Raw genomic sequence first — 15,585 nt, forward strand, 5'->3', positions numbered from 1 at the left:
GATTCAGCATTGCTCCTGGTTATCACCATGGTTTCAGCATTGCTCCTGGTTATCACCATGGTTTCAGCATTGCTCCTGACTAACACTATGGACTCTGCATTGTTTCTGGTTATCACCATGGATTCAGCATTGCTCCTGGTTATAACCATGGATTCAGCATTGCTCCTGACTAACACCATGGACTCTGCATTGCTCCTGGTTATCACCATGGACTCTGCATTGATCCTGGTTATTATCATGGACTCAGCATTGCTCCTAGTTATCACCATGGACTCAGCATTACTCCTGGTTATCACCATGGACTCTGCATTGTTCCTGGCTATCACCATGGACTCAGCATTGCTCCTGGCTATCACCATGGACTCAGCATTGCTCCTGGTTATCACCATGGACTCAGCATTGCTCCTGGTTATCACCATGGACTCTGCATTGTTCCTGGTTATCACCATGGATTCAGCATTCTTCCTGGTTATCACCATGGATTCAGCATTGCTCCTGACTAACACAATGGACTCAGCATTGCTCCTGGTTATCACCATGGACTCAACATTGCTCCTGGTTATCACCATGGACCCAGCATTGCTCCTGGTTATCACCATGGACTCAGCATTGCTCCTGGTTATCACCATGGACTCAGCATTGCTCCTGGTTATCACCATGGATTCAGCATTGTTCCTGTTTATCACCATGGACTCAGCATTGCTCCTGGTTATCACCATGGACTTAACATTGCTCCTAGTTATCACCATGGACTCAGCATTGCTCCTGGTTATCACCATGAACTCAACATTGCTCCCAGTTATCACCATGGACTCAGCATTGCTCCTGGTTATCACCATGGACTCAGCATTTCTCCTGGTTATCACCACATACTCAACATTGCTCCTGGTTATCACGATGGACTCTGCATTGTTCCTGGTTATCACCATGGATTCAGCATTCTTCCTGGTTATCACCATGGACTCAGCATTGCTCCTGGTTATCACCATGGACTCAGCATTGCTCCTGGTTATCACCACGGACTCAACATTGCTCCTGGTTATCACCATGGACTCAGCATTGCTCCTGGTTATCACCATGGACTCAGCATTGCTCCTGGTTATCACTATGGATTCAGCATTGTTCCTGTTTATCACCATGGACTCAGCATTGCTCCTGGTTATCACCATGGACTCAACATTGCTCCTGGTTATCACCATGGACTCAGCATTGCTCCTGGTTATCACCATGGACTCTGCATTGCTCTGGTTATCACCATGGACTCAACATTTCTCCTGGTTATCACAACAGACTCAGCATTGCTCCTGGTTATCACCATGGAGTCTGCATTGTTCCTGGTTATCACCATGGATTCAACATTGTTCCTGGTTATCACCATGGATTCAGCATTACTCCTGGTTATCATCATGGACTTTGCATTGTTCCTGATTATCACCATGGACTCAGCATTGCTCTTGGTTATCTCCATGGATTCAGCATTTCTCCTGGTTATCACCATGGACTCAGCATTGCTCCTGGTTATCACCATGGACTCAGCATTGCTCCTGATTATCACCATGGACTCAGCATTGCTCTTGGTTATCCCCATAGTTTCAGCATTGCTCCTGGTTCTCACCATGGATTCAGCATTGCTCCTGGTTATCACCATGGTTTCAGCATTGCTCCGGACTGACACCATGGTTAAAGTATTGCTCTAACACGATTGTTCCAGCCTTGCTCTAACACCATGGTTTACAATCATCCTGTCTGAATGACAACCATCTTCCACTACATTCTGCTTTCTGCTTTTCATCCAATTCCCTTCCCACTTGCCTTATAACACTGGTCTCATTTTTGCTAAGCAGGTGTTTGGGTGGGAATTAATCAAATACTTTCTGAAAATTCATGGATGAAACATGGAGTCATAGCACCTCAGAAGGGGATTATTTATCCCATTAAGTCCCTCTCAGCTCTCTGTAGATCAATGGACACAGTTACAATTCTCCATTCCATTCTCAGTCATGATCCATTTTTAAATTCTGTCTGCCAATTGTTACATACCTCAAGGAGATCTGTGATTTTTTTTGTGAGAATGAGATAATGGTCTTTTGGAGGTCACCTGATGAAATTTTCCCGCCGATGTGCGGTCACGTGATGACATGTGCACCACAGGTATATAAGGGAAGACTCCAGATGATGCAGTTGGTTTTTAGTTTTTTGTTTTCCAGATTGAACGTGCATCTGTGTCTCCGTTTCTGTTGCATATTTATTTTATAACACAGTTTCATTTTTAAAACTGAGTGTTACGTTCTGTTGCAAGGTACAATAGTGCTCGATTGGCAATTTTTGCTAGATGTGTTGATGTACCTTATTCCAGCAGTAGTACAGGAGAGTGAAGACTTTATCAAAGTACAGGGCCCAAAGGATTGAGAGGAGTCGGTATCGTTCGGCAGTTTAACAAAGGATCGAACTTACTGAGTCTTCGTTGAAGGAGTAGTGACCTGCATCAAAGATAACTCTTGCCAAAAGAGCAAGGTTGTTCATGTGGGATTTGGTCTCTCTAAAAGAAATGAAGGTCAGTTGTTTTAAGTTGTTTATTTCTTGCATTGTGAATCCTTTGGACAGAACCAATAGGAAAGTCGCGTCTATGAAGAAATCCTTCTCCAGAGAAGTCTCTCCCAATTGAACGTACAAATCTTTTGGACTTTCAAATTTACCATTTTAAGAACTGTATCTGACTTCACCGCTTTAGTCATAGTCATTGTCATACTTTATTGATCCCAAGGGAAACTGTTTTCGCATTTAACACTTTAAGAACCAGTGCCAAGTGACAATTTGTTGAACGGCCGCAGAGCGGTTAACTTCCGGTTAAGGTTTTTGTTTGTTTTTTTTTCGTTTATCCGTGTTTAATAAATGTTTGGTTGTTTTTATATAACCTGTCTCGATTGATATTCATTGTTGCCGGTTACATAACACAATTCACTCATTTTTTTGGCACCTCTTAACCTATTGTCAGTGCATTCCCTCCATCAGACTTCACTTTTAGATTATCAAAGACTTCATTTGGATTGATCCAGCATGATTTGCCTTCAATAACTTCTGTGTTGGCTCTCCCTGACCAAAACAAACATTTCCAAGTATCTATTCGTATTTCTTTATTCCTGGTGTCTTCCCACATTTTCTCTTCTACTAAGGTTAAACTGAATGGTCCATACTTTCTGTGCTTCTTTTTTTTTAAATAAGGATTTTATATTTGCATTTTTCCAATCCTCCCTGTAGCAGTCCCAGCCTACCACTCTCTGAGAATCCTTGGATGTATCCCATTTTCATCAGCTGATGTTTCTATATTTTAAGCTCAAGTTCCTCCTCATTCATGTTCAGGTCATCTATTAGTTCTAGTACCTCTCTCTTCACCGATATTTTAACAGTGTCCTCACCCTCAGTATAGATTAAGCAAGTTTACTCATTTAAAATTGCAAACATAGACTCTGGCTCTATGCAGGACAGAGAACTTGTCCAAGCAACCATGATAAATTTCTTCAATGCTACTTGCAGATCGTAAACAGTGTAATAGCTGCACATGGTACTAGGGACTGGGTTATTGAGATAAATGGCAGAGGCATCATTCATGTCCTTGATAATGTAAGTCATTTTGCCCCAGAGGAAAATAACTTTTTTGTATGTTGCTATGGCTGAGCACAGTCAGGACATGTTGTGTGCATTCAGGCATAATTATCAGAGAGATTTTAGATGGCAGAGGCTTTCAAGGCTTCCGAAATGAGCTAAGCAATTTCTGGTCTGCCTTTGCTGTCACACAATTTATAGAATTGGTTCAGGTGAGCTCTTGGTGAGTAGTAACATTCAGGTTGACGAGGGAGAGGAACTTAATGCTTATGGTCAAGGGAATTCAACCAGATTTTCTCAATGATATGTCAATTACTCACCATCTGCTTGGTTATAGCTGAAGTCCAATAAAAGCATGGATATAACCTGTGGGTAGAATTAGTTTAAAAAGTTCGTTACAGATATGGAAAAATCTGCAGATGCTGGAGATCCAAGCTTTACTGCCTCTCACTGTTGATTTTTCCCTATTCAATGCTGTTTTCTATTATCTGTTGTTCTAGAAGAACTAGTCAGTAAATTATCGTAAGGTATTCAAAGGAACAGGCAATACAGGAAACACAGGGCCTGATAAGGAATAGTCAGCATGGCTTTGTGTGTAGTAGGTCATGCATAACCAATATTACAGAGTTTTCCAGAAAAGTTGATAATGGAAAGGCAGTGGATTTTAGCAAGGTCATTGACAAAGTCCCACATAGACGGCTGATGCAGAATGTTCAGTTGCTCAGCATTACAGATGAAGTAGTAAATTGGATTCAACTTTGGCTGAGCAGGTGAAGCAGAGAGTAGTTGTAGATGGTTGATTCTCCTGGCCAAGATGGCATCTACATACAACTCTTCTTTGGTCAATATCTCCTGGATAGTTTTTCCACTTCTTTTATGTCCTTTATGTTTGTTTGTCATCTTGAATGTGATTCTGGAACTGTCGGAGTCCATGTTCTGCTGTTTGCAGATCATTTGGGTGCTTCAGCGCTCTGCAATCTTTGAGATTCCGAGAGGCATAGGCAGCGTGAGCGAACCTCGTTGCGGGAAGGCTGCAGGATAGTGCACAAGCCGATGTTTGACCCCATTTTGCCAATTATAATTTTCATTGTTTGCAGATTCAAGTGACGAAGGAGAGTGCGGAAGTTTGGAAATCGTTCGGATGTGCCAGCACTCTGCAGTGTCCGTGAGGAATCCAAGAGGCAGAGGCAGCGTACTGGAACCTCACAGTGGGCAAGGCTGCAGGACGGGGTGCAAGCCAATGGTTGGCTCCATTTAGCAGATTAAAGCTCCTGTTGTTTGCTGACGAGGGAGATTGAAGCATCAAAGTGAGTGCAGAGGGTGAGCACCAGTGGCCTGTCTTTTGATCTGTTGCTCTGTACCAGAGAGGGAAAGGCCTGCTGCTGAGCCTGGGGACAGGAGTTTTCTGTTTTTCTGGATTTGGACTATAGACTCTATTTTTCAGTCTTGTAGTTTTTATATTCTTTATTTTTTCCCCTGATATTTTTGTTTTTTGTGCAGGAGGAGGGATTTTGGAGTCGATAAGCCTGTTCCATTTTTGTTTTCTTTTTGCAGGAGGTGGGATTTGGGGTTGATGATCGTGCTGCCTTTCTTTCTCGTTTCCATGGCTACCCAGAGAACTGAAGAATTTCAGAGTTGTATACTTTGATAATAAATGAACCTTTGAATGGAGGCCATTTGCTCATAGTTTGCTACAAGAATCAGTGCGGGGTCTGTTGTTGCTTGTCATCTGTACTAAGTATTTGATCCCATCATATTGATGCAGTTATAAAGAAATCAAGACAGCAACTATACCACAGTAGGAGTTTGAAGAGATTTGGTATGTCAACAAATACACTCAAAACTTCTATAGATGTACCATGGAGACCATTCTGACAGGCTGATTCACTGTTTGGTATGGGGGAGCTATTACACAGGACCAAAAGAAGCTGCAGAGGGTTTTAAATTTAGTTGGCTCCATCTTGGGTACTAGCCTATAAAGTACCCAGGACCTCTTCAAGAAGTAGTGTCTCAGAAAGGCAGAATCCATTATTAAGGACCTCCAGCACCCAGGACGTGCCTTTTTCTCACTATTACCATCAGGTAGGAGGTACAGAAGCCTGAAGGCACACACTCAGCGATTCAAGAGCAGCTTTTTCCCCTCTGCCATCCGATTCCTAAATAGACATTGAATCTTTGAATACTACCTCACTTTCTTAATATATATTATTTCTGTTTTTGCATGATTTTTAATCTCTTCAATATATGTATACTGTAATTTATTTATTTATTCTTCTATATTATATATTGCATTGAGCTGCTGCTGCTAAGTTAACAAATTTCATGACACATGATGGTGATAATAAACCTGATTTGGATTCTTATTGTGATAAAGTGGTCACTTGGATCAGCAAATTTCACTTATCACATATACATCAAAAAATAAAGTGAAGTGCATCATTTGTGTTAACAACCAGAACAATCTAAGGTTGTGCTAAAGGATCTCAGCCTGAAACGTCAACTGCACTCTTTTCCGTAGATGCTGCCTGGCCTGCTGAGTTCCTACAGTATTTTGTATATGTTGCTTGGATTTCCAGCATCTGCAGGTTTTCTCTTGTTTATGATTGCAACTTAAGGTTGTGCTGGAACAGCCCACAGGTTTAGCCACTTATTCTGGTGCAAATTGACACCAATGTTGGGATACCGAGGAAGGCTATTAAAGCTTGCAGCATGATCTGAACCAGCTGAAAAAATGGTAGATGTAATTTTATGCAGACAAGTGTGAGGCATTACGCTTTGATAGGACAAACTAGGGGAGGACTTACATGGTGAACGGTAGGGCACTGAGGAGAGTGGTAGAACAAAGGGATCTGAGAATACTGCTCGACAATTCCTTAAAAGTGGTTTCACAGGTAGATAGAGTAATAAAAAGAACTTTTGGCACATTGACCTTCATAAATCTGTATTGAGTACTGATTTGGGTTGATTTGGGATTGACTGTATTGAGGTGGGATGTTATGTTGAAGATGTAAAAAACATTGATGAGGCTAAATTTGGAGCATTGTGTGCAGTTAGATTGAAAGAAATCAGAAAAAATTCACTAGGATTTTGCAGGGACTTGGTCACCTGAGTTATAGGGAAAGGTAAAATATGTTAGGATTTTGTTCCCAGGAGTGTAGGAGAATGAGGAGAGATTTGACAGAGGTGTACAAAATTTACGAACATTAAAGATCAGGCTTTCTTTCCACTAAGGTTGGCTGAGACCACTAAAGGTCTTAGGATAAGTTTGAAAGGTGAAATATTTAAAGATGACATAAAGCATCTTCTTCATTCAGAGGGTGGTAAGAGTGCGGAACAATCTGCCCGCAGAACTGATGGATGTGTCATAGTTAACGATGGTACTCTCAACTAAAGTACACTTAGGTTTGCACTCATTTTGTAATGTATTATGCTGCTGCTGGAAAAGCCAATTTTTCATTGCATTTATACATGCCTATAAATGTGAACTTAAACTTGACTTTGAAGTTGCAGACCAACATTGGAGAAAAATCGTATTTATTAATAATTTTTTTGCAGCAGCTCTAGCGTATTGCTCATCCATTGTAATCATCAGGGCACTGCAGAAAAACTGCAATGGAAGTAAAGGGATCAATATTAGTATTTGAGTGTATCTGAGATATATAATGCATTGGAGAATTAGTGCAGGATATGGTCAGGTAAGTAGAAGTGAGGAAAGAGCAGGTACCTGCAACTGATTTAACAAAAAAGCAAATTATTCTGCAGTATGGAGAGAAACAGTCCAGAGAAGTGTGAAGTGATTCACTTTGGAAGGACAAACTTGAAGGCAGAATACAAGGTTAATGACAGGATTCTTAGATGTGTGGAGGAATAGAGGGATGCTGGAGTCCAAGGCTATCGAACCCTCAAAGTTGTTGCGCAAGTTGATAGGGTGGTTAAGGAGGCATATGGTGTGTTAGCCTTCTTTAGTCAGGGTATTAAATTCAAGAGGCATGGGGAAATGCTGCAGCTCAATATAACTCTGGCTAAGCCACACTTAAGAGTTAAGTGTTCAGTTCTGGTCGCCTCCTGATACGAAAAATAAAGAAGCTTTAGAGAGGGTGCAGAGGAGACTTACTAGGATGCTGTCTGGATTAGAGAGTATATCTTTTGAGGATAGGTTGAGTGAGCTAGGGATTTTCTATTTGGAGTGAAGGAGGATGGGAAGTCACTTAATTGAGGTGTCAGAGTGGTAATTGCAAGGTACGCTGTCAGAGGTGGTGGTAAGTGCGGATGTTTTTGAGATACTTAACTGACTCTTAGATAGGCACATGGATGAAAGAAAAGTGAAGGACAATGTGAGAGGCAACAGCTTGAATGAACTTGGAACAGGTTAAAATATTAGCACAATATCATGGGCCAAAGGGTCTGTACTGTGCTGTCTTGTTCTGTGTTCAATAGATCATCTGCTGACAAAAGAATGAATGCCCAGGGTGGGTGGGATCTTTGATTCTGCTGGCTGCTTTACTCAGCTGGCGAGCAGTGTAGACAGAATCCATGGATGGGAGGTTGGTTTCTGCGATGTGCTGAGCTGAGTGGTGTCCACGTTTCTCTGCAGTTTCTTGTGGGCTTGGGCAGAGCAGTTGTCATACCAAGCCATGATGAATCCAGGAGGGATGGTTTCTATGGTGCATTGATAAAAATTGCTGAGGGTCAGAGGAGACATGCCAAATATCTTTAACCTCCTAAGGATGTAAGTGTGCAGAAGAGCTTTCTTGGGCATTACAAAAACATGGTTCGACAAGGACAAGCCACTGGTGATTTTTGCTCCTAGAAACTTGAAACTCTCAATTTCTTGATTTTTGAAACATCGATGTAAATCGGAGCAGGTGAACCTTTCCCCTTTGTGAAGTCAATAACCAACACTTTTGTTTAACTGACATTGAGGGATGAGCAGATGTCATGAAACCATGTCACTTAAACTCTCTATCTCCTTCCCACCCTCCAAGTCAGTGTTATTTGAGATACAACACACTGCAGTTTCATGATCCACAAATGTGTAGGTAGATTTAGAGCAGAATCTTACCACAAAGTTATGAGTATAGAGGGAGAAGAATAGAGGGCTGAGGACACAGGTTTGTGGGGCACCAGTGTTGATAATAGTTGAGGTGGTGGTGCTGCTACCTGTCCTTACTGATTGAGGTCTATTGATCAGGAAGTGGAGGATCCAGGTGCAAAAGGAGGTGTTGAGTCTCAGGTTTTAGAGTTTGGGATCAGCCTGAAAGGATAATAGTACAGAGGCAGAGTTGTTGTCAGTAAACAATAGTCTAAGATATTATTAACTCTCAAGATCTTCCAGAGATGTGTGTAGGGTCAAGAAAAAAGCACCTGCCGTAGACCTATTTTGGCAATAGGTGAATTGTGGGGGTTGGGGTTCTCTAGGAGGATGAAGTTAATGTGTACCACAACCAGCCTCTTGAAGCACTTCATGATGGTGGATGTCAGAACTGTCAAGCAGTGGTTTGTTTGAAGTACAGAACAGCCACAAGAAACACCATTAATCATGAAGGTGACCGATGTCAATAATTTCTGAGAGCAGCAGCAGCCACTTACTTGTTCTTATTGATAAACTCTCAAAATGAATTGAAGCTTCTTATATGACAGTGGACTATATAATTGAAGAACTGAGAAAGGACGCTGTGAGGTAAAATATATCTCAAGAATTAATGTTGAACAGTGAATTATCATTTACTTCAGGGGTCCCCAACCGTTTTCACACTGCGGACCGGTTTCATATTGACAATATTCTTGCGGACCGGCCGACTGGGGTGGGGGGGTGGTGGTGGGGTGGTAGGGTTGCCAACGAACAAGAGTAACAGTCAAATACGTTGGATTTACCCCTAGAAAGACTACAATGACCATGAAGCCTTGCGTGGGCACCAGTGCGCATGCGTGTACGTGCTGATTTTTTTCTACATCGGTTTTGGTGATTCTGTCGTGCGGGGGCTTGTTAATCACGCACGCAATATAGGTGATAAGTGGCTAGTACACTCAATTTCATTTCTAAAAGGGTTTATCTAATGAATTTAATATTAAACATACAGTGCATATTTTCCTCGCATGAATATAGTGATAAGTCAATTATCAGGGGAGCTTGAAGTAAGTGTTGAACGAACATCCAGTAGAAGTGGTAGAGGCAGGTTCGATATTGTCATTTAAAGAAAAATTGGATAGGTATATGGACAGGAAAGGAATGGAGGGCTATGGGCTGAGTGCAGGTCAGTGGGACTAGGTGAGAGTAGCGTTCAGCACGGACTAGAAGGGCAGAGATGGCCTATTTCCATGCTGTAATTGTTATATGGTTATATAAGTTAATAGCATCATAACATTTTAAGTAACGTTTGGATATTAAACACACAGCATATATTTTCCCCGTATGAACATATAAAATCATTGCAACACACCAATATCGCTGAATCAGTGGGAGCCCTGGGCTTGTTTCCCTGCAACGTGATGGTGCCATCAAGGGGTGATGGGAGACAGCGATACTCGAAGGGGGTTCCTTATGTCCAGTCTATTCTGCAATTTAATTTTCGTTGTATTCATTGTAGAGATATGTTGGAAATGGAAGCAACGTTTTCCGTGCTTTCGTGGCTATCTCAGGATATTTAGCCTTGACTTTGATCCGGAATGCCGCAGAGATGTTCTGTCAAACATGCTTTTCAGCCCGCCGTCATTTGCAAGCTCGAGGAGTTGATCTCCTTCCTGCGCTGACATGGATGACGCACGGGTAATGACCTCGCATGCATTCAAGCTCAACAGTGAGTGACAGGGAATGAGGAAAGGTGCAGCTGACTCATATCGCCAAATCATATCGTTTCCTCATGGCCCGGTAGCACATGCTTTGCGGCCCGGTACCAGTCCGCGGCCCGGTGGTTGGGGACCGCTGATTTACATCATATCGTATTTGTTTGAATACTTCATGGGAAGGAATAGGGGCGTTGATTAATTCCTCCTCATCACTCTGCCTCTATGAATGGAGTTGAAAAATATATATATAATTCTAAAGGAGAAACAAGACTCTCAAGGCTTCTCCCACACATTGGTAGAAAACATAGAAAAACCTACAGCACAATACAGGCCTTTCGGCCCACAAAATTATGCCAAGCATGTCCCTACCTTAGAAATTACTAGGGTTACCCATAGCCCTCTATTTTTCTAAGCTCCATATACCTATCCAAAAGTCTCTCAAAAGACCCTATCGTATCCACCTCCACCATCATTTCCGGCAGCACATTCCACGCACTCGCCACTCTCTGCGTAAAAAAAAATGCCCCTGACATCTTTTCTGTACCTACTCCCCAGCACCTTAAACCTATGCCCTCTTGTGGCAGCCATTTCAGGCCTGGGAAAAAGCCTCTGACTATCCACACGATCAATGCCTCTCATTATCTTGTATACCTCTATCAGGTCACCTCTCACCCTCCGTCGCTCCAAGGGGAAAAGGCCAAGTTCACTCAATCTATTCTTATAAGGCATGCTCCCCAATCCAGGCAACATATTTACAGTTTACATTTACTGCTCTATAGATTTGCTACTATGCCCTCAGAAAAAGAATGTTAGGGATGTATCTGGTGACATGTATGTACTCTGATAATAAATTTTACCTTGAACTTTGAACTTTGGATCTTCATATTTGATGACACATGCTTAGAAGTGCTAGACTTCTTACAGTTTAAAGTTTAAATGTTGAACGTTCCATTGAACATACCCATGTCTGAGCAAGGGAGCTGTATGTGTGTATAAGTATATTCACAACTATACTGAATCAGTGTTCAATGTTGAACGATTCAATGTTCAACCAAATTTCCTCATTTATCTCCATTACATTATGTATACACACACTCGAGCATGGAAAGCCCAACTCGAGCATTAGTATTTAAAGTCATTATCAGATGACGTTTTGTTTGTAGCTGCTTTCTTTTAGCCATTGCCATGGTTCAAATGGTTATTTTCTGTAGTGAATATAGTACAACAGGTAGAGAGTTTTCCTGATTTCAAATAGCCTGTAGAAACCAATAGGTCAATACTATTCGTGGAATGTAGCATGACGGAAAAATAAACAGAGGTTACAAAAGGGGAATAGTATTGACAGTAGAAAGCCAAATTACTCAGAAGAGATCCATACAAATCTAATCTGAAGTTATTTAATCTGCCCACTGCTTTCAGGGAGATGGAGAATGCAACTGTAATGTCGTTGTCCCATTAGCACACGGTTTTGTTATGCGTTTGTTTAATAAAGTTTACCAAAATGAAACTCTACAAGGCTACAAATATGCCATTTGTGTATCTAGTGACCACAGGGTAAATCCGAATTTAAAACTGATCTGTATTTGATATTCATACAGCAGGACAAGTCAAGGAGATTAAATACGTGGCTCAAGGATTGGTGTGGGAGAAGTGGGTTTAAGTTCATGGGAAATTGGCACCGGTATTTGGGAAGGAGGGAGTTGTACCAATGGGATGGGTCCACCTGAACCGTGATGGGACCTGGATCCTAGCGAATCGTGTAACTAGGGCTGTGGATAGGGCTTTAAACCAAATAGTAGGGGGATGGGTTCAACAGTAAAAAGAGAATAGTGTGGATAAAGAAAAAGCAAAAGATAAAAAAGAGTGGAGTAAAGAAAAGTCAAGTGCAAAAGAGCAAAAGATTACAATATTTTAAAAGCACAACGAGTGTGAGTGCATTTCATCTGAATGCCAAAGTATTCAAAATAAGGTCAGTGAACTTGTGGCACAAATCAGTATAAAGGGGTATAATTTAGTGGCCATTACAGAAGAGTAGAGAGGATTGGGAATTAAATATCCAAAAATCTCAGGTAATATGGAAGCATAGGCAGGAATGTAAGGGAGGTGGGGTAGTACTCTTAATTAAGGATGACATGAGGGCGATGGTGAGATATGATAGAAGATCTAAGGAGCAGAATGTTGAATCCATCTGCTTAGAGATTAGGAATCGTGGTGGGAGTTATCTATTGGTCACCAAATAATAACATTACGGTGGTACAGGCAATAAACAGAGAAATATCTGGGGCATGCAAGAATGGAACAGTAGTTATCATGGGGGACTTTAACCTTGCACATAGATCAGGTGAATCAAGTTGGTCTACACACTCCTGAGGAGGACTTCATAGAATGCATACACAATGGCTTTCTTGAACAGCATGTTACTAAACCTACAAGGGAAAATGCTGTTTTTGACTTGGTCCTGTGCAATGAGACAGGCAAAATTAGTGATCTTGTAGTTAGGAATCCTGTTGGAAATAGTGATCACATTATGATTGAGTTTCTCATACAAATGGAGGGTGCAATAGTTCAATTGAAAACCAGTGTATCATGCCAAAGCAATGGCGACTACAATGGGATGAGGGAAAATTTGGCTAGTGTAGACTGGGAACACAGGCTACATGGTGGGATGGTTGAGGAACAGTGGAAGATTTTCAAAGAGATTTTTTACAGTGCTCAACAAAAGTATATTCCAGTTAAAAGCAAGGACAGTAAGGGTGGGGAGAGCCAGCCTTGGATAACTAAAAAAATAAAAGAAGGCATCAAACTAAAAGCCTGCTCATACAAAGTCACTAAGAGTAGTGGGAGACTGGAAGATTGAGAAAACTTTAAAAAGCACAAAGGACCACTAAACAAGCAATAAATAAAGGGGCCATAGATCATGAAAATAAACTAGCACAAAATATAGAAATGGATAATAGAAGTATTTTATAATTATATTAAGTTGAAAGGGATGGCTGAAGTGAATGTTGGTCCCTTGGAGGATGAGAAGGGGAAATTGATATCGGGTAATAAGGAAAAGGCAAATGCTTTGAATGAATATTTTGTGTCGGTCTAACATCCCAAAAAGAGATGTTATAGATGCGATGGGAGGGGAGGACCTCGATACAATAGCTATCACCAAAGAGGTAGTGCTGAACAAACTTGTGGGCCTGAAGATAGATAACTCACCCTGATCCTGATGGAATATATCCCAGGGTGCTGAAAGAAATGGCAGAAGTTACAGTAGAGATTTTAGTGATAATTTACCAAAAACTCTCTGGAATCTGGGCGGGTCCCGGCGGATTAGAAGACGGCAAATACAGTGCCACTGTTCAAAAAAGGGTGTAGGCAAAAGGCCAGTTAGTTTAACATCTGTAGTTGGGAAAATACTTGAAGCTATCATTAAAGAAGAAATAGCGAGGTATCTAGAAAGAAATGGATCCATCAAGCAGACACAGCATGGGTTCAGCAAAGGCAGGTCCTGTTTGACAAACTTACTGGAGTTCTTTGAGGTTATAATGAGCACAGTGGATAGAGGGGAACAGAAGGACATTACCTACTTGGATTTCCAGAAGGCGTTCGATAACGTGCTGCATAAAAGCCTTGTCCATAAAATAAGGATGCATAGAGCTGGGGGTGATATATATTAGCATGGATAGTGGATTGGTTAACTAATAGAAAGCAGAGGGTTGCAATACATAGGTGTTACTCTGGTTGGCAATCAGTGGTGAGCGGTGTGCCACAGGGGGCAGTGCTGGGCCCACAACTGTTCATGATATACATTAACGATCTGGAAGAGGCAGCCGAGTATAATGTATCTGAGTTTGCTGATAATACTACATTGAGTGGAAAGGTAAATTGTGCAGAAGATATGGAGAGCTTGCAGAGAGATATAGATAGGTTAAGTGAGTGGGCAAGGGTCTGGCAGATGGAATACAATGTTGGGTAAATGCAAGGTCATTCACTTTGGAAGGAAAAATGGAAGATAACATTATTATTCAAATGGTAAAAGACTGCAGTGTGCTGCTGTGCAGAGGGACTTGGAAGTGCTTGTGAATGAATCTCAAAAGTTTGGTTTGCAGGTGCAGTAGGCGATCAAGAAGGCAAATGGAGTGTTGGCCTTCATTGCTAAAGGGATTAAATTTAAGATCAGGGAGGTTAATCTGCAACTGTATAAAGTACCGGAGAGGCCACATCTGGAGTACTGCATGCAGTTCTGATCTCCTTACCTGAGGAAGGATATACTGGCTTTTGAGGTGGTGCAGAGGAGGTTCACAAGGTTGATTCCAGATACAACGGGATTAAACTATGAGGAGAGATAGTGTTGCCTGGGACTGTACTCGCTGGAATTCAGAAGGATGAGAGGAGATCATAGAGAAAGATGTAAAATTATGAAAAGGATAGATAAGATAGAGACAGGAAAGTTGTTTCCACTGATAGGTGAGTCTAGAACTAGGGGACATGGCTTAAAGATTTGGGTGAGTAAATATAGGACAGAGATGAGGAGGAACTGCTTTTCCCAGAGAATGGTGAATCTGTGGAATTCTCTGCCCAATGAAGCAGTGGAAGCTGCCTCAGTGCCTCAGCGAATATATTTAAGACAAGATTGGATAGATTTTTTGCATTTAAGAGAACTGTTCCTGCACCTAAAAAGAGCAAGGTAATGTGTCTGAATGATTGGCTGCATCACTGCCTGGTGTGGGAACCGTACTTCCCTCAATCACAGGACTCTGCAGAGAGTGGTGCAGACAGCCCAGCGAATCTGTAGACGTGAACTTCCCACTATTCAGGACATTTACAAAGACAGGTGTGTATAAAGGGCTCGAAAGATCATTGGGAACCCCAGTCACCCCAACCACAAACTGTTCCTGCTGCTACCATCCAGGAAATAGTACCGCAGCATAAAAGCCAGGACCAACAGGCTCCAGGACAGCTTCTTCCACCAGGCCATCAGACTGATTAATTCATGCTGATACAATTGTATTTCTATGTTATATCGACTGTCCTATTGTACATACTATTTATTTTAAATTACTGTAAATTGCACATTGCACATTTAGATGGAGATGCAACGTAAAGATTTCTACTCCTCGTGAATATGAAAGATGTAAGTAATAAAGTCAATTCAATTCATTAAGGGTTATGGGGAAAAGGCAGATAGGTGGAGGTGAGTCCATG

Source organism: Mobula birostris, chromosome 6 (assembly GCF_030028105.1).
Source record: "Mobula birostris isolate sMobBir1 chromosome 6, sMobBir1.hap1, whole genome shotgun sequence".
Taxonomy (NCBI): Eukaryota; Metazoa; Chordata; class Chondrichthyes; order Myliobatiformes; family Myliobatidae; genus Mobula; species Mobula birostris.